This window comes from Alexandromys fortis, unplaced genomic scaffold, assembly GCF_014885135.2.
Source record: "Alexandromys fortis isolate MF-2015 unplaced genomic scaffold, M_Fortis_MF-2015_v1.1 scaffold_74, whole genome shotgun sequence".
Taxonomy (NCBI): domain Eukaryota; kingdom Metazoa; phylum Chordata; class Mammalia; order Rodentia; family Cricetidae; genus Alexandromys; species Alexandromys fortis.
The window spans coordinates 6,157,054-6,178,902 of NW_026068008.1; positions in this window are offsets into that span (position 1 = coordinate 6,157,054).

Sequence of the window (21,849 nt, forward strand, 5' to 3'; positions counted from 1 at the left end):
AAGAGAGAGAGAGAGAGAGAGAGAGAGAGAGAGAGAGAGAGAGAGAGAGAGAATGCTGTAGGAAGTCTTACAATTTGTGGTTATCCAAATACACCAGAAGATGAATAGTGATAACCACATGCAGAGTTTATTTCGTTAAAAACTGAATATGTATGACGAGTCTCCTTGGAAGATGGGTCCAGTATGTTTGTTCTACAGAGGGAGCTCAGTTTGATAACCTGTGCTCATGATGGAAACTTTCATGGTTGAAAGAATACTAAGGTTAATAAAATATCATTGGGAAAGAAAAGTGACCCAGGACCCTGGTTCAGAAATAGCACTGAGAAACATTGGAAGTGCCATAGGAAATCAATGCATGCTCCACCCTGCTCTCCTTCCTGGGTCTTCACATGTATGGATCTATAGAGAGCCACATTAAGTCTTCAAATGTTAGTGCTCCTTGTTCTGTACTCTTTTCTCTCAGACAAATCTAGTGTTGTGGGGTGAATCATCAAGCCATCACACAATGTCCAATAGTCAGCTTTCACCTGTCAACCCTGTTTCGATAAAGCCACTGTTCATGAGGCCTTCCTTACAAATGCTGTACCAAAAGGTCATGTCACACTAACCTGACCTCTGAGGTGGTAGCAAAGTGGCAGGTCCAAAATATTATTAGATGATTTATATTGAGGTTATTTTTTTTCTGTGTTTGGTGGGGGTATTGATATGGAAATGTTTGTCCATTGAGTATCTAGAGGCCTATATATAACTTATGCTTTCATTTGCCAAGTTTTTTTTTTAATTGTGAGACTGTGTCTAGTCAAAGGTCATGCACGGATTTGGTTGCTTTACAGTTTCATATTAAAGTTTATGATTTACAATACATTATTTTTTCTTTTATTTTTTTAATTTATTATATTTTTAAAATATACCAATCCAAATTTCCACTCCCTCCGCTCCTCCCATTTCATCCACCCACCCTCGCACCCCACGCCATTTAATCCTAAGACAGGGTAAGGCACATTGCTTTGTGGAAGGTCCAAGGCCCTCCCTACTATATCCAGACAGAGCAAGGTATACATCCAAAGAGAATAAGATCACAAAAAGCCAGTACATGCAGTAGAGATAAATTTTGGTGCCACTGCCAGTGGCCCCTCAGTCTGCCCCAGCCATGCAACTGTCAACCATATCCAGAGTGACTAGTTTGGTTCTATGCTTGGACCTTCCCAGTCCAGCTGAGGCTGGGGAGCTCTCATTAGCTTATTAAACTGTTTCAGTGGATGAAGCCTTCATGGTCTTGATCTCTTTGCTCCTATTCTCATTCCTTCCACCCTTCAACTGGACCTTGGGAGCTCAGTTCAGTGCTCCAATGTGGGTCTCTCCCTCTGTTTACATCTGTTGTTGGACGAAGGCGGGTGTAGATGGAAGGGTAGAACAGAAGAGGAGGTGAGAAGAGGAGGATTGAGGAGAACTTGAGGTAATGGAATAGTGTGAATGGAAAAAGAACAGAGATGAGAGCAAGGAAAGAGATATCCTGATTGAGGGAGCCATTATAGGGTTAGCAGAAACTTGGCTCAAGAGAAATTCCCAGGAATCCACAAAGATGACCATGCCTAATACCCTAAGCAATAGAGGATAGGAGGCCCAATCTTGACTTGACCTGTAGTCAGACTGATGATTCTCTTGAATATCACAATAAATTATTTTTTAATATTTAAATTGCATATGTTGAAGTTTTTATTTTTGTTTCAGACTTCTGTAAATACAGATTCAAAGATATTGCATACTTATTTTTAAAATACATTTTTCTTATTATATTGTACCTTAACAAATTTGGAGAAAGAAAGGAATGTAATCAAAATATATCATATGAAATATTGTTTTAAAAAATTTAAAGTATAAATTCAATTATTTTTACATTTTATTTTCTACTCTAATCATGTTTTCTTTATTTCAGCTGAAACACAGTATACTACTTCAGCTTTTTAAGAAGTCTAGAAATCAGGTTGAGTCTATCAAATTTTCTTTGAGTCTATCTTGGTCCTCCCAGGTCATCCACATTTTCCAACAATTTGAAAAATCAATATTGCAATTTTCACAAAGCATTCTAAATTTAGAATGTGGTTGTACTGAATAATTTTTTGAAAAGCAGACAGCATTGAATTTTACAATCTGTTATTATTCTATTGATTGTAGCTTTTCATTAATTTCTGTTTAGCATTTTCTGGCCATATTGCACTTTCTTATTTGTGATGAGCACAGACATGTCTTATCTTCAATACTAAAAAAAAAGTGATCAATATAATATCACAGACAAGAACCATTATCAGGCCTGGCAGCATCTATTTGGATTAAATGTAGGATGGTTGGGACTACTTCATTATCCATAACAAACCCTGTCAGATAAAGGCCCCTTCAAGTTGAGGTCCATACAGATTTGTTCATGGCCCATTTTGAAAAAGAAACTATAAAAAATAAAAAATGTGACTATTTTTGTTGCATAAGCCTTAGCAATAATTTATATATTGAAGGTGATTCTAACGGTGGCAGCATTAATAGAGGTGCTATTTACAATGACAGGTTTCCTGGAGAGAATTGTGGAATAGGCACTGACTCTAGAGACTACCCAAAGAGAAGGGTAGTTGTATTCACTTCAGTGTTTCTAATTTGAAAATGTGTATTTTAGGTGTTTCAAGTATCTGAAAGGGTTAAAATGTTCCATAAAAGTCTCAGAACTATTCTCTGCCTAGATTCTAGAGGTCATACATCTTTGGGATCACAGAAAATACTAGGAAAACCAGGAAAGTTGAGCTCCCAAGCTTGTCTCGCCAGCAAAAGAGGTGTGTATACCGGTTTTACACCCAGAAGGCTAGGAGTGGATGCAGTCAATAATCTGGGGACATTTGCAGTCTGTAGGGCCAGGCTACTCCTGTTTCAAATCCCCCACTATCTTTATCCCAGGCTTTCATTCCTCAGGCCTTTACCTCGAACATTCTTTCTCCCATAGAGGAGATGGGACATGTACATTAAAGCTCGGTGACGTCTAAACTATGTGCGTTATGGCGACCATACTAGATCCTTCCTTAGACCTTTAAATGTACTTAAGGTTTACTATGCATATGGTATTGAGAAAATTGTTATCAGTAAACCTTTTTCAAAATTTGCACTGTACTTAAATACCTAAAACGTGGTGTAGTCGGTGTTCACCCAGCTGACTATGTTGTGCTGAATGAGATTTCCTTCCTGCCTTTAACAGATAATACTTTGGTTAATGATCGCATTTGCATGGACCCCCAAAAGAGCATTTGGGTCATCTTTTGGGGGAGTCATCTTTTGACAATTGCCCTTATTTATTACTTTGTCAAATTTATCTTCTCCAGTTTCTTGCTTATGTGTACTGATTTCCAAAACTGTAAAAAAAAAATAAATGACCACAAGAACCCAGTTTGAAACATCAGGAACATACTTTCCCACGGCTCTAGGAGGACATGCACACTGTGTGTACCTGTAATGCTCTGGAAGTAGATGCACATTGTGTGTGCTTGCAGCGCTATGGATGTATGAATGTGATGCACAGTTTGTGTTCCTGCAGTGCTGCGGATGTAGATGCAATTTATGTGCTTGCAGTGCTGTGGATGTATGGACATAGATGCACAATTTGTATGATTGCAGGGATGTGAATGTAAATGCACAGTTTGTGTGCTTGTGGTGCTGTGGATGTAGATGCACTGTTGGTGTGCCTGCACTGCTATGAATATAGGTGAACAGTTTGTGTGCCTACAGTTCTTTTTTTAACTTTGAAAAGAAGCTTTTATTTATTTTGTAGCATGTGCATTACAGGACACAAAACACAAGAAGCCAAGAACAGTCATCCTATCACATGCAGCTCAACTTGATGTGTCCCTCTGGATGCTGTAAGTGTGCATACATTTCGGTAATTGAGGTTATACAGTATGTGCCATGCTTGCCCCCATATTATGAACATTCACCATCTAAAATCCCATGCTCCATGAGTATGTTGATAACCAAGAATACACCATCTCAATCTGTCAGACAAAGCTGGAATCCTGTATTCCTTGGCAACAAAAATTTCTTAGAAGACAAAAATGGCAGCAGGCCTCTTGAAAAAAGTACTGGTGAAGTTACAATTAAAATTCTGCATTCCCTCAATGCTCAGATTACAGGGAAATACAAAGCAACAGACTACATTAAGTACAGCATTCCTAAGTTTATCATCAGATCTATATAATAAAATATGAAGGCATGTTCCTGCTCAATAAATGTTTTCCTATGGAGTACTGAAGATGTACCTATGGCAGGAGTTCTCAGGATGTTAATCTCAACACAGTGCAGTGCTGCTGATCTCACCCCATGAGCCTCTCTCTGTCCCTCCACAGTCAACCTAGCAATATGAATTAACACACACTGTCCAGACATGGCTCAACAATTCCATGTTCAAGAGGAACATTTTCTGTCAATCTGTCAAGCTAAACGTTTAACCATATTCCCTCCTTTGGGTCAAGTTCAGATGTTGTGTAGTGAACTTTGTGCACAATAAACACAAGTCTTTTCCCAGAAATGCATATATGGATCCCTGAGTACAGTTGAAATTGTCTTCTAGATATGGTAGCCCTAGTTAAGAGGTCTTCCCTCATCCGTCCTCTTCTCTGTCCAACTCCTGTTCAGGATGAACCTAGTGGATATTACAAAGGCCACACCCAGAAGACAGCCCTTCCAAAGACTAGTAGGATATTTATAGTGACCATTCTACTTCTATCACCCTTTGGGCACTGGGACTTATCCTCTTATACTTGGCAACATTAATGGAAATGCACAACCGAACAATGGCTGGACAACTGGGAACCAACCAACAGCGCCTGCAGTTTTCTTGTTATAGATGGACATGTGTGAGTTCCTGAGGTAACACATGCTACAAAATAAACAAAACCTTCTTTTCAAATGTGTCTACACTGTCATGGATATAGATGCATGGTCTGTGTGCCTGCCGTGCTATGAATGTAGATATGTGGTTTGTTTGCCAGCAGTGTTGTAAATACAAATGCAGGGCATGTGCCTGCAGTGTTGTGTATTAGATGCACATGGTGTGCGCTGCCTTCAGTGCAATGGATATAGATGCACATTGTGTGCCTTCAGTGATGTGGATGTATAAGATCAGTCTGTGTGCCTCCAGTACTATAGATTTGGGAAAGATCTCTTCTTTCACACTTCAGGTTTCCTGCGCTTGATGCAAGTACATGGCTTCCCGATGGCCTCCTTTGTCTGCATCTATTTCCAATAGTTCTTTTTTTCCTTGGCGCTTCTATGTCTGTTTCTGTCATTTGTACAACTCATCATTTTGAAAAGTTGATGGTAATATCATCAGCTACCTCTTATGGAACAAGAGGAGAAGGTTTGGAAAGAGAAAGGGTGAGGAAGAGGAACAAGACAGCAGGAACAAGACATTATCATTGGGAGTGAGTATTGGCACAGTGCCTGATAGATAATCTCACAACGGAACCAATCAGTTTGCAGAATAACAGTACACAAATTTTAAAGTAACACATAAACCAGGCATATAGGCTCATAAGTGTAATTCCAGCATCGAGAATAATGAGGGAGGAGAATTGAAAGATTGTAGCCTATTTTAGGTACAGAGTAAAATAAATTTATAAAGTAATATGCAGTCTAAAAATCAAATGAAAATCATTTTCTTAAGAAAAAATCACATATAGTATATTAATAAATATACCCAAAACTTATTCATTAATTTATTGAAAGTAAAAATAAATATATTTCCTAAAAGTTTTTCACTTACTGAAACTGAAGCCAGGGCCTTATGAATGTGTTCACCCTCCAATACTGATTTGCAAACTTTCCCTACACGATCTCCTTGTTAAATAGTCTTGTTATTATGAGGTCCTGCATCATTATAAAAAAAATCCAAATTTCACATATTCAAAGTTCATAAGGAAGAAACATTTACGGAGGCTACATGTGTCACAAGTATTTTCTGATTTTTATGAAACAAAATTCAGTCTAAAAATATTTAATTGGATGTATATTTGTTTTGCAGTGTCAAGAAAATGATATGCATGTTTTTATGAGGCCAATGCATGAAATATCTGTGGAATTTCGAATTTAAAATAACACTTTATATTTCTTAGTCAGTGACAGGTTGTCACACCAGCACAAGTGGGACAGCACTGCCACTTCTGTGAGAAGAGTGAGAGTTGCTACTGAGAATTTAGTGTTGGGCAGACAAAAAAAAGTATTGCCTAATATCTGTGCTTTCTATCTATCTACAATGAAATTGCAATTGTACATGAGTGGTGGTAAATATTTGGGGATAAAAAGCATAGTAATATGGACAGAATCAAAAACATCTACTGCTAGTACAGTGTTAAAATTATCAGTGGTGATAGATGATTCCAACTCCAAAGGTCAGAAGAATGTGAATATCTTTTTATTCCTAAGTTGATAAAATTTAAAGTCTGTGGGTAATTATTTTCTAAATAGCAAAAAAAGAACAAACTGCTTTCTGCTTTTATACCAGACCTAGTTTTTCATTTTATTAAAGAATAGGGAAAAAATTAAACACCCAACTTTAACAATTACAAGGCCATTTTGACACACCAATAATTAAATTCTAGATTATTTTAATGGACCCATTTATGTACAATTTGCCAACCTATTCGACAATAGGAAAAGTGTGATATCTGTAGTTGCATTTTATTTTAATTTAATTTTTTAATTGACTATATATTTATTTATTCATTCTTCAGAGTGCTACTGTGATAATAAAGTAAAAAAAAAACTAAATATTGTGGTCATATTTACAGAATTATGATTGCTTAGCTGTGGAACAATAGGCAAATTGCCAAACACAGGGAACTCCTTCAAGTTCTATTATATATGACAATATATTGGAAGTATTTATTTATTTATTTCACAGAGCTGCCACAGTTTCCCCTCCCTCTTCTCTACCCAGTACCTCCTTCCATGCCCCCTTTGTCCCTACCCCCCATTCCACTCTGCTGGGAGCCGATTTGAGTGGCTACCATTACAAGACGGCATTTGGCCCCGGCCTCGCTTGATACCATAATAAAGGTTGCAGTTCTTCCACTAGAAAACAGGATGAGTTGTTGTGATCTAGCTGCCCACACTTCCCCTGACTGGCAGGGGAACTTCCTTGTGGTCTGTAATTGACAGGGATGTTCCCCTGCTTTCTTTCCGGCTGGTGGGTCTCCAGAAAAGCAGTTAAAGTATCAAAGGTTGCTAGGCAGACTCCCTATATAAGCAGCTGCAAATCAGAGCTCGGGGCCCCTTGCTTTCTGCTCTCCCTTACAACCAAGAGGCTCCAATAAAGCGTGATTTGAGAAGAATCCTTGTCTGGTGGCTGTTCCTTCCTGCTGGTGAGGGAGTTCGCCGCACCACTCTTCCTCTGTTTCTGTTTAGGAAAGGGGTGGGTCTCCCATAAGTATCAACAAAACATGGCGTATCAAGTTGCAAGAAGACTAAGCACCTCCCCATGTATTAATGTTGGGCAAGGTAACCCAGTTTAAGGAGTAGGGTCACAAAAGCCAGTAGAAGAGTCAGAAACAGTCCCTGTTGCCACTGTTAAGAGTCCCATAAGAGGACGAAGGTATACAATATACATGCAAAGGGACTAGGCCAGTCCCATGCAGGCTCCCTAGTTGTTGTTTCAGTCCCTGTGAGACCCTATAAGCCCAGGTTAGTTGATTCTTTGAAATTTCTTGTGATGTCTTGACCCCTCTGGCTCCTACAATCATTTCACCTCCTCTTTATTAATCATCATTACATTGACCTTTTTGCTTCCTCCCATCATGTTTGGTTCCATCCTAGGTCTCTGGATAACCTAAGGGTCCTGGTGCTCCAGGAAGTTTCAGGGGTGGGTTTACTCTCTTGGAAAGGTTTTTAGGCTAGACTGGGTCATTGGTTGGCCATTCTCTTCATCTCTAAACCACCCTTACCACACCACATCCCACAGACTGGACTTAGTTAAAGGTTATGCAGTTGGCCGGGTTGGTTTCCTTCACTTGAAGTCTTGCTTAACTACAGGAGATGGCCAGGTCAGGGAATGTATCTACTAAAGACTAGGATCAAAACCAAGAATATTAAAGTATTTGAAGTATTAATGAACCTATCCTTTAGAAAATGGAGGTAAACTGAGTGTCATGATCACAGCATGGTCTAAACTCTAAATCCAAGAGGGTTTGTGCAGTGGAGTAAAAATAAAACAACTTCTCATTTTGCAATTTATTTCTAAAACTTGATTTTCATTCAGATCTATATTTTTCTCGGCTCAACACTCCCTCAAAACCCCTGCCTTTAACGCTCCCACCAAGGTCCCTATGATCCCAATTTACTCAGGAGATCTTGTATTTTTCTACTTCCCATATACATTAGATCTATGTAAGTTTCTCTTACTGTCCTCGTGGTTGTCTAAGTTCTCTGGGATTGTGATTTGCAGGCTGCTTTTCTTTGTTTATGTTTATAAATCACTTATGAGTAAGTATATATGATAATTTTCTTTCTGTGTTTGGAATATCTCATTCAAAATAATGTTTTCTAGCTCCACCCATTTTGCTGAAAAATTCAAGATGTCATTATTTTTTTCTGCTGTGTAGTACTCCATTGTGTAAATATACCACATTTTCCTTTTCCATTCTTCAGTCGAGAGGCATGTAGGTTGTTTCCAGGTTCTGGCTATGACAAACAAAGCTGTTATGAACATAGTTGAGCACATGTCTCTGTGGCATGATTGAGCATCCTTTGGATATATACCCAAAAGTAGTATTACTGGATCTTCAGGAAGGTTTCTTCCTAATTTGCTGAGAAATCACTACACTGACATCCAAAGGGGCTGTACCAGCTTGTGTTCCCACCAGCAATGCAGAAGTGTTTCTTTTCCCCTCAACCTCTCCAGCATAAGTTGTCATTAGTGTTTTTAATCTTGGCCATTCTTACAGGTGTAAGATGGAATCTCAGAGCTGTTTTGATTTGCATTTCTCTGATGACTAAGTATGGTGAATATTTCTTTAAGTGTCTTTCAGCCATTCCAGATTTCTGTACTAAGAGTTCCCTGCCCAAGTCTGTACTCCATTTTTTTTATTGTATCATTTGTCCTTTTGTTGACAAATTTCTTGAGTTTTTTGTATATGTTGGAGATCAGACCTCTGTCTGAAGTGGAGTTGTGAAGAACTTTTCCCATTCTGTGGCCGGCTGTGGTTTTGTCCTGCTAACCATGTCCTTTGCTTTACAGAAGCTTTTCAGTTTCAGGAGGTGTCATTTATTAATTGTTTCTCTCAGTGTCTGAGCTGCTGGGGTTATATTTAGGAAATTGTCTCTTGTGCTGATGAGTTTAAGTGGACTTTCCAATTTCTCTTCTATAAGGGTCAGTGTGACTGGCTTTATGTTGAAGTCTTTTATCCATTTGGAATTGAGTTGTGTGCATGGTGATAGATATGGATGCTACATGCTAATATCCAGTTATGCCAGCACAACTTGTTAAATATGCTTTATTTTTTCCATTTGATGTTTTTTTTTTGTGAAAACTCAAATGTTTAAGATGTGTGGATTAATACTCGCTCGCGTCTTCTATTCAGTTCACTTGGTCCTCCTGTCTGTTCTTATGCCAATACCAGACTGTTTTCAGTGATGTAGCTCTGTAGTAGAGTTTGAAGTCAGGGATTGTGATGCCTCCAGAAGTTCTTTTATTGTACAAGATTGTTTTGGCTATCCTGATTTATTTTTATTTATTTATTTTTTTGAGTATCATCCTTTACGGTCTTTGAAGAATTTTTCTTGGATTTTGATGGGTATTGCAATGATTCTGTAGACTGATTTTTGGTAAGACTGCCAGTTTTACTATGTAATTCTGCCTACCTAAGAGCATGGGAGATCTTTCCACTTTCAGGTGTCTTCTTCAATAGTTCTTGAGGTCCTAGTTAGAACAATTAGACACCAAAAGGAGAACAAGGGGATACAAATCGGAAAAGAAAAAAAAAATCAAACACTCACTGTTTGCTGATGATATAATAGTTTACATAAGCAATTCCAAAAATTCTACCAAGGAACTTCTACAACTCATAAACAGTTTCCGTAATGTAGTGGGATACAAGATTAACTCAAAAAATTATCAGTAGCCCTCCTGCACACAGATGATAAAAGGTCTGGGAAAGAAATCAGAGAAACAACATCCTTCACAATAGCCACAAATAACATAAAATATATTGAAGTAACTTTAACCAAACAGTTGGAAGACCTTGTATGACAAGAACTTTAAATCTTTGAAGCATTTTAATTTTAAAACCATCCAGCTCCAGAAATGTCCAAGAAAGTGCTTGAATGAGTGAGAGAATCTGACACAGAAGACTTTTCTTCAGTGATATTTGCTAGATGGCCTCTTGGGTAAAGTACTTGCTACACAGTTTTTAGGACCTGAGTTCAGATTTCTACAATCAACCAAAAGTTAGCACAGGCTCCTATGCCTGTAACCCCAGTACTTTCATAGTGAAATGAGAGGAAGAGGAGAATCTTCAGAAGCTCACAGGCCAGCCAGGCTGGCCCATATAGCAAGGAACAATGTTGTTTGAAACAAAGTGGAAAGTTAAGCCAACTCTCAAGGCTACATATATTCTGACACATAAACACAAATTCAAATGCTTGACAACATACATGAGAGCAAGGCAGGGAGGAAAAGAGTCAAAGAGTCAGATAGACAAAGACAGAGAATGGAGGGAGAGAAATTTTCAAAATAAATTTTTTCTATCCAAAGGAAAAATATGATGAAAGGGGTACATGGCTTATGATCCTGAAGTGTAAGGCATGGACTTAGTGGATATGATATTGGTAAACACAGAAGGAAAAAAATAAAGAAAAAAAACCATGAGGGCTAAATCAGTATGATCACTTTCAAAAATATTATGGAAAAACAGTAAGCTCCTACAAAATTAAGAAGTGTAATTATAGTAGTTTCTGACAAAATCACTTATGACACTTACAGAATATCCATCCTGATTTCTGTTACCTGCTACAAACTCTTAGTTCTTAGGATCATCCATCTGTTTGGAACAGATGCCAAATTCTACCACAATGAATGGTGTGTGCTCGAGTCATCTACAATGGGACCAGTGGAACAAATATTGGCCTGGCTGCACATACTAGATTATTGCCTTACCAAAAGGTCAGAATAGGAAAGCAGTCTAGATTTGTCTTCAGAAAGGCATTTTAGATCATGACTAATACCATATCTCCATCTGCCTTGGTCTGTCATGGGTTAAGAGTCATGTAGCATCTTTATATGGATTTTTTTAAACAGCCCTATTCTCTTGGAATAGGTAAGGGGAACAATGTAGAGATTTTGCCTTCTGGATCAAGAATTTTTGGTGAACACTGAAGTTGTGTTTCACATGAAGAATAATATTCTATATAAGCTCCTTCTGTTCTTGCTGAAATGCTTTCATGAATCTCTTGACTATGTAAGATCCTTTTATAAAAATTACTAATATTGACTCAGTAGAAAAAGATACAAAAACCATTTGCTTAAGTATTTCGGCAACATGCCTATAAAACATTTTGAAGAAAACTATTAAGACCGTTCATTGTACTTTTTATTGCAGCACAATTTCAAAGCATAAATACATGTTCACTGCCAGTTTATCAAGAAAATGTGTTTATATTCATTTTACAGGTGCTTGTTTAAAAATCTAAATAGAATACCTTGGGATGATTATGGATCAAATTACTTTGATCTTTTCTGTTAAATTATCATGTATTTTAAATTCATCCTCGATGTTGAATAGATAAAAATTAATTGTGTTTGTAAGCATGATATCTGACATATGTTTATATTGCTAATTCTGCAGAGTAAGAGATATATAGCATGGTGAAATCAAGGAGAAAACAAGAGATTTAAAAGTGTATGCACTGACAGTGAAATGTCATTTGCCATACGGAAAAAAAAAATCTGTTCCCCTTCTAGTAAATAATGACTAAATAGCTGGGAAACTAACCCAGAGCACATACAAGTAAAATTTCTAGTGGCCTCTTAAGGCTTAGAATGTAGTTACAAAATGCAAAAAAACAGACTTTGCATTATCACATATGAAATGAAGCTGCAAGTACATTTCACTGTGGATTTTACAAAGACAGGAACAAAGATTAATTGTACACGTTATGAGTTCAGATGATTAATAGACAGTGGCGGCATTACTAAAAACATTTCATTTAGTATGTTTTCTCAATATATGCATGTAGTAGGAATAGACTATAACTATGTATAACCAAGAGAATTTTAATAATGTACCAAACAGTATAATTCTAGAAGTAGAATTATCATTATTTAAAAATCCTCAGCATGTCAACTATTTTTTTAATGTGACATATTTCTATCTCCATTTTAAAATCTTAATTAAGATATCAAATAGTTTATGTTGTCTATGTCAATTTTGATTTAGATTTTTGAAGAACCAGTTTGAAGACAAATATTTCATTTAGTAGAGGTTTGTTCAATTTCCATTAATTTGAAAACTTTCAGTTGTTGTTGATATCAAGCTTTAAATCCTGGCAGTCAGATAGGATGCATGGTGTTATTTCCATTTTATTATATCTGTTGATGCTTGTTTTGTTTCCAAGTAAGTCATCAATTTTAGTGAAAGTTCCCTGAGTTACTGAGAAGAAAGCATATTCTTTTGTGTTTAGATGAAATATGTAAGTATCTGTTAAATTCACTTGGTTTATAATTTCTTCAGCTACTTTCAGCATTTCATTGCTTGGTTTTATCTGAATGACCTGTCTCCTGCTGAAAGTGGTATATTGAAGTCTCACAATATCAATGTGTGAGTTTCAATACATGATCTAAGCTGTACTGGTGTTTTTTCTACAAGTTAGACAGTCCTTGTATTTTGAGCATAGAAGTTAAGAATTGAAATATTCTCTTTTCCTGTGTAATTATGTTTTCCTTCCCTATATCTTCTGATATGCTTATGTTTGAATTCTATTTGTCAGATATTAAAATGGGCACCCTGCATGTTTCTCAGATCCATTTGTTTGGGGGTATATTTTTTTAGACCTTTACTCTGAGGTGACTTCTGTCTTTGGTGTTGTTTTCATGATTGTGTAAGAAGGATGGATCCTCATTTTGTGTCTTTTTATTGAAGAATTTGGAACACTGATGTTAAGAGGTTCCACTGAACAATGATTGTTGACACCCGATTTGTGTGTGTGTGTGTGTGTGTGTGTGTGTGTGTGTTTGTGTGTGAGTGTACACGCACTCATGCATAGTGTGCTTCTTCTCTTTGACTTTGCTGGCCTGGGATTAATTACTCCCTGTGTTTATTGGATTTAGTTAACACCTTCAGGTTGGAATTTACTTTTCAGTACCTTTTGTATGGCTGGATAACACAGTAAAAATATTAATTATTTGGATAGATGACATAAAAATACTATTTAATTTTTTGGAAAAATAGTCTAAATGTTTGTTTATAAATTTGTCCATATGTATTTATTTTTATAATCAGAGAGACAAAATAATTGCATATTTAGAAATTAGAATAGGGAAGTAGAATGAGTAGCACATAAAACACACAGAAAAAAATTTAACAATAACCTAAGTAACAACCGTAATTGATATTTTTAAAGTTCAATTTAATGGCTCACCACAAAAATTTAAATGCAGAGAAGCTATTAGTATGTATGGATTTTCTATCATTGCCTCTGTCCAGGCAATAAGTTGCTACTCAGAGTCCAAAATAAATTAAGTCCATAAACCTGAAGGTTTGTTTTATACTCTTTTGCTGGAATTAGAAATTTTATTAACCATTTAGAATTAGTTCTAAAAGGCACAATTTCTTTTAAAGAAGTAGGAAAATATCATAATTATTTATAAAAATATTTTATTTTCCTATTTCATTAATAAATAAAGTAGATTTCTATTTACTAAACCATAAGTCAAGTCAAAAATCAGTGGATAAATAAAACTATGTTGTGTCATATACATTATCAGCTAAAAAGAGAACAATATTTGTACATATAATTTTCATGACTAGTTATATGACCCAAAACTCTTGATATGTTCCACCAAAAGACCATTTTTGAAATACTTGACTGTATGGTTTTGAGGGAAATTTCAATGAAACACAGGTTTTTGAGATCTAACTTACATGATCACAGGCAAAAATCTCAGGACTGACTTAACACTCTGGGGTATGCTTTCTTTCCTTTATGTTTTTTATTTGCTTTTTGTATGACAGAGAAACAGATATCCTAATTGTCTAGCTGCTTTAGAAATGACATAAAGTAATCAACCATACAGCATGTAGCATGGTTTTTCTACAAAAATAGAGAGATGAATAAGTGACAGTTCTGTTATTTCTATCAGTTAATTTATAAATAAGCAAAAATATATCTTCTAAGCAAGAAGTCACTTTGTATATAAAATTTTATTTCAGATAATCCATGAAATCTCTGTATTTAAATTTCTACTGATAGTATTGCTAATAGAATTGTTATACATGATACTAATAATCATATGAGATGTAATCTTTATAGTCTTCAAGCATAAACTACATTTAGTTATGATGTGTGCTATACTTTTTAAATTACTCATAAAGTAAAATTAATTGCTTTATAATATAGCAGGACTTGGCACTTATTTAATCAACCAGACTTTATTCAACTTTTGCTTCTTTACTCAATAAAATATCATTTATGTGGCTAAGAGTACTATGAATATTTAATAATTTCATAATTTGGCACTATTTATAAATGACTTTTGGGAAATAATATCATGAGAAAATTTGATGTTCACTTAAAATATTTAAGTAACAATAAACAGTGATTCAAATATTTTTCAAATATAAAATTCTCTTATAGAACCATTTATTCTACTATGTGATTCAGTCAGATTTATAAATGCACACAGCACAATTATATATGGCAGTTTCTCTGCTTTATGATTTCCTTCTTTTGTGAAAATGAAATTAAAATTAAGGCAAATATTTTAAAAGAGCAAAATTTTTAAAAAAATAAAATTGTTACATATTCTTGAGTTTTAGAATCAGGAAGGCATAATTTCTCTTGAAGTATCATTCATTTGGGTTTTGTACAAAATAGCAAGGAAAAAGTCTGATGTTATCAACAAGGATTAGAGAAAAGCAAAAAGTGCAAAGGGAAGATGAGCTCCTACGAAAGCCTACTGGACAAGCAATTTCAAAGTTTGCCTCACCATCATCATCCCTGATTTTCAGTTCTACTCTAGAGCTATAGAAAATAAAACAACTTGGTATTGACATAAAAACAGGTGGACCAATGAAATTGAATTGAAGACCCTGATATTAATCCACACACCCATGAACACCTGATTTTTGACAAAGAACCTGAAATTATACAATGGAAGAAAGAAAACTTTTCAACAAATGGTGCTTGCATAACTGAATGTTGACATGTAGAAGAATGCATTGACACAGGGGACTACTTCCTAAATATTACACCAGTAGCACAGACACTGGGAGCAATAATTAATAAATGGAACGTCATGAAACTGAGAAGCTTCTGTAAGGCAAAGGACATGGTCAATAAAGCAAAATGACAGCCTACAGAATGGTTAAAGGTATTCAGCAATCCCACATCTGACAGAGGGCTGATCTTCAATATATATTAAGTACTCAAGACTAGACATTAAAATACAAAACAATACAATTTAAAAATAGGGTGCAGATCTAAAAAGAATTCTCAATAGAGGAATCTCAAAAGACACTTAAGGAATTATTTAACATCCTTAGCCATCCATGAAATGCATATCAAACAACTCTAAGATATCATTTTGCACCAATCAGAATAGAAAAGATAAAAAACACTGATGACAGCTTATGCTGGAGAGTCTATAGAGTAAGAGAAACACTCCTCCATTGCTGGTGGGAACGCAAATCTGTACAGCTGCTTTTGAAATCAGTATGAAAGTTTCTCAGAAAATTGGGAATCAATGCCACTCTTCAGCATGTACCCAAAAAGATGAACACTCATAATTCAAGGACATTTGCTCAATTATGTTCATAGCAGCACTATTAACAATAGCCAGAATCTGAAAACAGTCTAGATAGCCCTTATTCAAAGAATGGATTAAAAAGTGTGGTACATTTATACAATGGAATATTACTCAATGGTAATAAACAATGATATCTTAAAACTTGCATGCAAATGGTTAAGTTAATCCAGACTCAAATGTTCAATGTCAAAAAACTGACACCATCTGGGTAAATTAACTCAATCTGAATGAACTTGATTTAAAAATGGTTGAATGCTACATTCTATCCATAAAACCTAATATTTTCTGTGTGGAAAATATGCATGTGAAAATTATTCTATATTAAATTTGACTTATTTTATATTAGTAAATTGATAGAGAAATGCAAAATGTTAACACAATCTGAAATTGCATTCAGAAAAATAGTGTACATCAAGAAGGTAATTTTTTAAGCTTATGGTATTGTCTTCTAGCAACGACATTCATTCCAAAGTACAATGGCTCCTAAATTGCATTAGTTTTTATAAGAGGCAAAATGTTAAGGAACAATAACATTTGAGTAAGCAGAAGCTTAGAGACAAAAGTCATTAACTCAAAGTATTTACCACTGTGTTCCAAGGATAATGCTAGGCAATGTACCAAAGAAAGAAATGATTAAAGGAATGAAGTGTCGCATATTTTGTTATTATTCCCAATTATTTTTGTACTTGTTTCTGAAAGGCTTATATTCTTCATACCATTTACTTCAAAATTAGCTTTTGAGCTCTGAAGATGACCTGTGCAAAATACAAGTGATACTCATCAGCAGTAATTTAAAATTAAGTGTTTGATTTCCCCAGTTTGGTTTTCCTTAGTCATACTTTTCCTAAAGAGTTTATTTACTCAGCGGAGAACATCCATGCATCAGAATTGATAACACCAAAATTCTTGGGTGTATAGAAAGCAAACTTTAGGATCATATATTTGTTATGGCAACAAATCGTAGTCAAATTTGACTACTGTCTTAAGACTATGCACTTGGTAAACAAAGCATTCAGTTTTTTGAATGGGTTACACATGGAAATAATTATTAAACTTACTTCAGTAAAGGCTCTAGGCAAGTAATAACAGGATAGATTTGATTTTTGTACAAAGGCAAAAGCTTTATGCATTTTACACCATCTCAATCAAAAATACACACCACCTGTGTATCAATATATATGGATAATGGATTATGAAATATTGCCAGAGAGACCTGCAGAAGATTGCTTAGCTTTGATTTTGTGTATTTACCAACATACACATGACATACACATGAAATCTTCATCATCAGAAAATAAGAAAGGAAAGTTGGAGGTGAATGTCCTTGTTTTTATGTAAATTAGCTCCAAAATACTACTGTTCACTGGGATCACAGGCCACTAGTCAGAATACTTCCGTAGCCATGACAGACTCCGAGGGTGCTAGGAAAAGCTAAAGGAAAAAATCATTGGTGGTAAGCTTTGACGGGTGCGGGTAGCATTAGAAGACAAAGTGAGGTACATATGTGTGGAGTATATGAGAATGTTATTACATAAGACACTGTAACAGAACAATTTATATTGTTGATATTTTTTTCCCAGAAGATTGTGTATAAGGAGAGTCCATGGCCTTACTGTGATAAATTATAGGATATAGGTACATGTTTCTATTCAGGGTATTTCAGCATGTCTCTTTCTAGCGACTTCATGGCAGCTCTCTCCCTGCCTTCCTCCTCCCAGAATTCTGTTCTGTCTTTGCTACCTACCTACGTTTCTGCCCTATCAAAAGGCCAAGGTCGCTTCTTTATTCAACCAGTGAAATCAGCACAATTACAGAAGGACCCTTCTACACCATTTCCCCTTTTCTGTTTAAACAAAAAAGAAAGGCTTTCACATTAACATAGTAATATTACATATAACAAAAGTTATCAAGCAAGAATTATAGTTATATTATTTATATCTATTTTATTTTTTATCATAACAAAGGAAAACTATAACTATCTATCTATTCTTCAACTCCATAAAGACTCCAGAAGGATATAATATTATCTAAGTAAACAAGAAGTAAGCAATTTCCAAAACTCTAGAAATGACAGAGACATTTCACTGCCTGGACAGTCCCCAAAGTTCTTCTGTACCGTTGGAGTATCCATCTTTGGCCTTCAGACCCATAATATCCAGCAGACATTTCCATGAAGCAGGAAATTTTAAAGACATTTCAGTCGCTCTTTTTGTTACCCTGCAGAATGTCTCACAGACTCTTTCATGAATCAGGAACCCCGAAGGATCATTTCACCTTTTGGCGAGTTTAACAGTCCTCTCTCTGTGGGTTCTTTGTGTCCATTTTATGAAACAGTCCAGGCAAGAGCAGTTTCTTGCCCAATGGCTAACCAATTCCATAAGGAGCCTTTTCGATGCCCATCTTCCTCTTGAAGTAGATTAGTGTTGCCAGGAGCAGATGTGTCTCATTGTCATCAAAAACGCTAAAGTAATTAAAACATTTTAAATGCCATATTCTGTAGTCTTTGAAAGATATAAAGAATGCTTATCTAACTGAAATATATCCCTATATATCTGGAAAATTTTACTAACATGACTACAAGCTTGACTATTATCGATGATTATCCATTAATAACCTGTATTTCCTAACTAAACATTACATTTTTAAATGAATTACATAATCACAATACCTTAATCAAGATCAGAAATACATACACACACACACACACACACACACACACACACACACACACACATATATATATATATATATATATAATAAACTTGACCTTAAATTTCTATCAATAAAGCAAAATCCATACCAATGCAAATTATTTATATCTATATCATATCCTCCTTTAAATGTAAAAGAACATTTATAAATAATATTTGGGATTATGGGCACAGTTTTTTTCTCTCCAAACTGCTTCATGCTGTATGGGAGCACTGTTAACCAGGTCTTTCATGGTGTATCCTGTTTACTATCAGTCAGCAGTTGAGCAAAGTATTTTTTTTTTACGGTGTTCACAGGAACCTTTCAAAAGGGTGGGGTCCATGAAACAATATTATTGGTCTGGAAGCAATCCACAGGTTCTTGTCTTCTGTAAAAACAAAGGAAGAACATCTTTTCCAAAGCATCATATCCTTAGACCCAAATTCTAAATACATAATACCTTTATAATATCCATTCTGGTTTAGCTTGGCAGCCCATATAATTAGATGTCTCTCTGTACTTAGCTTCTTCACAGTCAAAAAAAAAGAATGAAAATATAATAATACACAAAATCCAGACTCTGTTAATTTTCCATTTTTACGTGGCTTTTTTAAAATCTATATCTCTCAGTACTCTGTCTCTTTAAAGACTTTACCCTTTTTTAAAGCATTAACTTTATGACTTTTTAATACTCTTTTTCTTCTCTCCCCCAAGCCTACATATGTCTATCTAACACTATGACCCATTTAGAGGTCTATTATGTCTGAATCTTTCCTATTACATTATCTGTAATTCTCTACTGTCTTGAAGAGCTTTTAAAATGCTAAGCATCTTGGTTGTGGCTGCTCTGGATGTTAGCTCCACGTCTCTCCAATTTCAAAATGGTGGACACACCATTTCTGCTAGCTCTGGGGCCGCCTGCAGGAGCCGCATTCAGCACTTTAACTCTGAGACTGAGAGTGTGGCACATAAACTCTTTCTTTCTGAGTTACAGCCAAATCTGCCATGCAGAGCACTGTGCAGCCTGGAAACATCTCTCTGTATGGTGGCAGGAATCCACCATGCTCTCCCACCTGCCCAAGCCTGATTTCTTTGTCTCCCCAGGCAGGAAGAGCTGAGCCATGGGCATGGTCTCAGCTGCTTTCCTCCTGATCCCGAGTGGACACACAAACACCCAGGCCCACAAATGCTCCATAGCCAGAGTTTGTACCTGTGGCAGGTCCCAGGAAACTGCATTTAAAAACCACATGGCTATTGTTTTTTTGTTTGTTTGTTTGTTTGTTTGTTTTGTATGGCTGCTGAGTCAGGAAATTTTCTCTTAAAGGAGCTATGGTATGCCGCCAGCTGTGCTAAACTTTATATTTCTGTCTAGAATTCTTTCTCAAGCCCACCACGTTGGGCACCACTCAGTTTTTATGTGCCACACTCTGTTGTATGGAGAGCGCAGGCTGTGTCCCGCTGCCCAGCTAGCTTATGCCCGAAATAATTTTCTGTAACGTTGGGTGCCATTCTTTAACAGGAGGTCATACTTTTTGGGGTTTCAGTCCTATCCAGTTTCCACAGCTGATAAGCCCCCAAAGAAAGTCACACAGAGGTCTCCATAAGTTATAAACTAATTGACCCTTTAGCTCAGGCTTCTTGTTAATTCTTATAACTTATATTAACCCATTGTTTTATCTATGTTAGACACATGGCTCAGTACCTTTTTCAGTGGGGTAGATCACATCCTGCTTCTTCAGTGATCTGGGCAGGACTGGAAGGAATGGACTTCCTCCTTCCTAGAATGTTCCTATACTACTTCATGTCTTGTTGACCTGCCTATACTTCCTGTCTGGCCAAGTAGCATTTATTTAAAACAATTTATTTAAGACAATTCTCCTGCACCACAAAACAATCCTGTACAATAAAAGAACTTTTGGAGGTATCACAACCCCTAACTTAAAACTCTACTACAGAGCTACAGTACTGAAAACAGCCTGGTATTGGCATTAGAACCATCAGGAGGACTATTGAAACCAAATAGAATACCTGGATATCAATCTGCACATCTTTGACCACCCAATTTTTGACCAAGAAGGAAAAAATATCAAATGGAAAAACAGAAAGCATATTTAACAAGTGGTGCTTGCATAACTAGACATCAACATGTAGAAGAACAAAAATAGACCCATATCTATCACCATGCACAAAACTCAAGTCCAAATGGATAAAAGACCTCAACATAAAGCCAGCCACACTGAACCTTATAGAAGAGAAAGTGGGAAGTACAATTTTATGCATTGGCACAGGGAACCACTTCCTAAGTATAACCCCAGCAGGACAGTCACTGAAACAATTAATAAATGGCACCTCCTGAAACTGAAAATCTTCTGTAAAGCAAAGGACGAAGTCAGCAAGACAAAAATGACAACCTACAAAATAGGAAAACATCTTCACTAACCCCAATTCAGACAGAGGTCTGATCTTCAAAATATACAAAGTACTCAAGTAATTGATTACCAAAAGAACACATAGCCCCCCAAAAATGGAGTACAGACCTAAGCAGAGAACTCTCAACAGAGTAATCTAAAAAGCCTGAAAGACATTTAAGGAGATATTCAACATACTTATTCATCGGAGAAATGCAAATCAAAACAACTCTGGAATTCCATCTTATACCTGTAAGAATGGGCAAGATCAAAAACACTGATGACAACTTATGCAGGAGAGGTTGTGGGGAAAAGGGAACACTTCTGCATTGCTGGTGGGAATGGAGCTGGTGCAACCTTTTTGGATGTCAGTGTGACCACTTCTCAGAAAATTAGGAAACAACCTTCCTCAAGACCTAGTAATGCCACTTTTGGGTATATATCCAAAGGACGCTCAATCATACCACAAAGTCATGTGCTCAACTATGTTCATAGCTGCTTTGTTTGTCATAGCCAGAACCTAGAAGCAAACTAGATACCCCTCAACCAAAAATGGATAAGGAAAATGTGGTACATTTACACAATAGAATATTACACAGCAGACAAAAATAATGACATCTTGAATTTTTCAGCAAAATGGATTGAGCTAGATAACATTATTTTGAATGAGGTAACCAGACACAGAGAGACATTTATCATATGTGC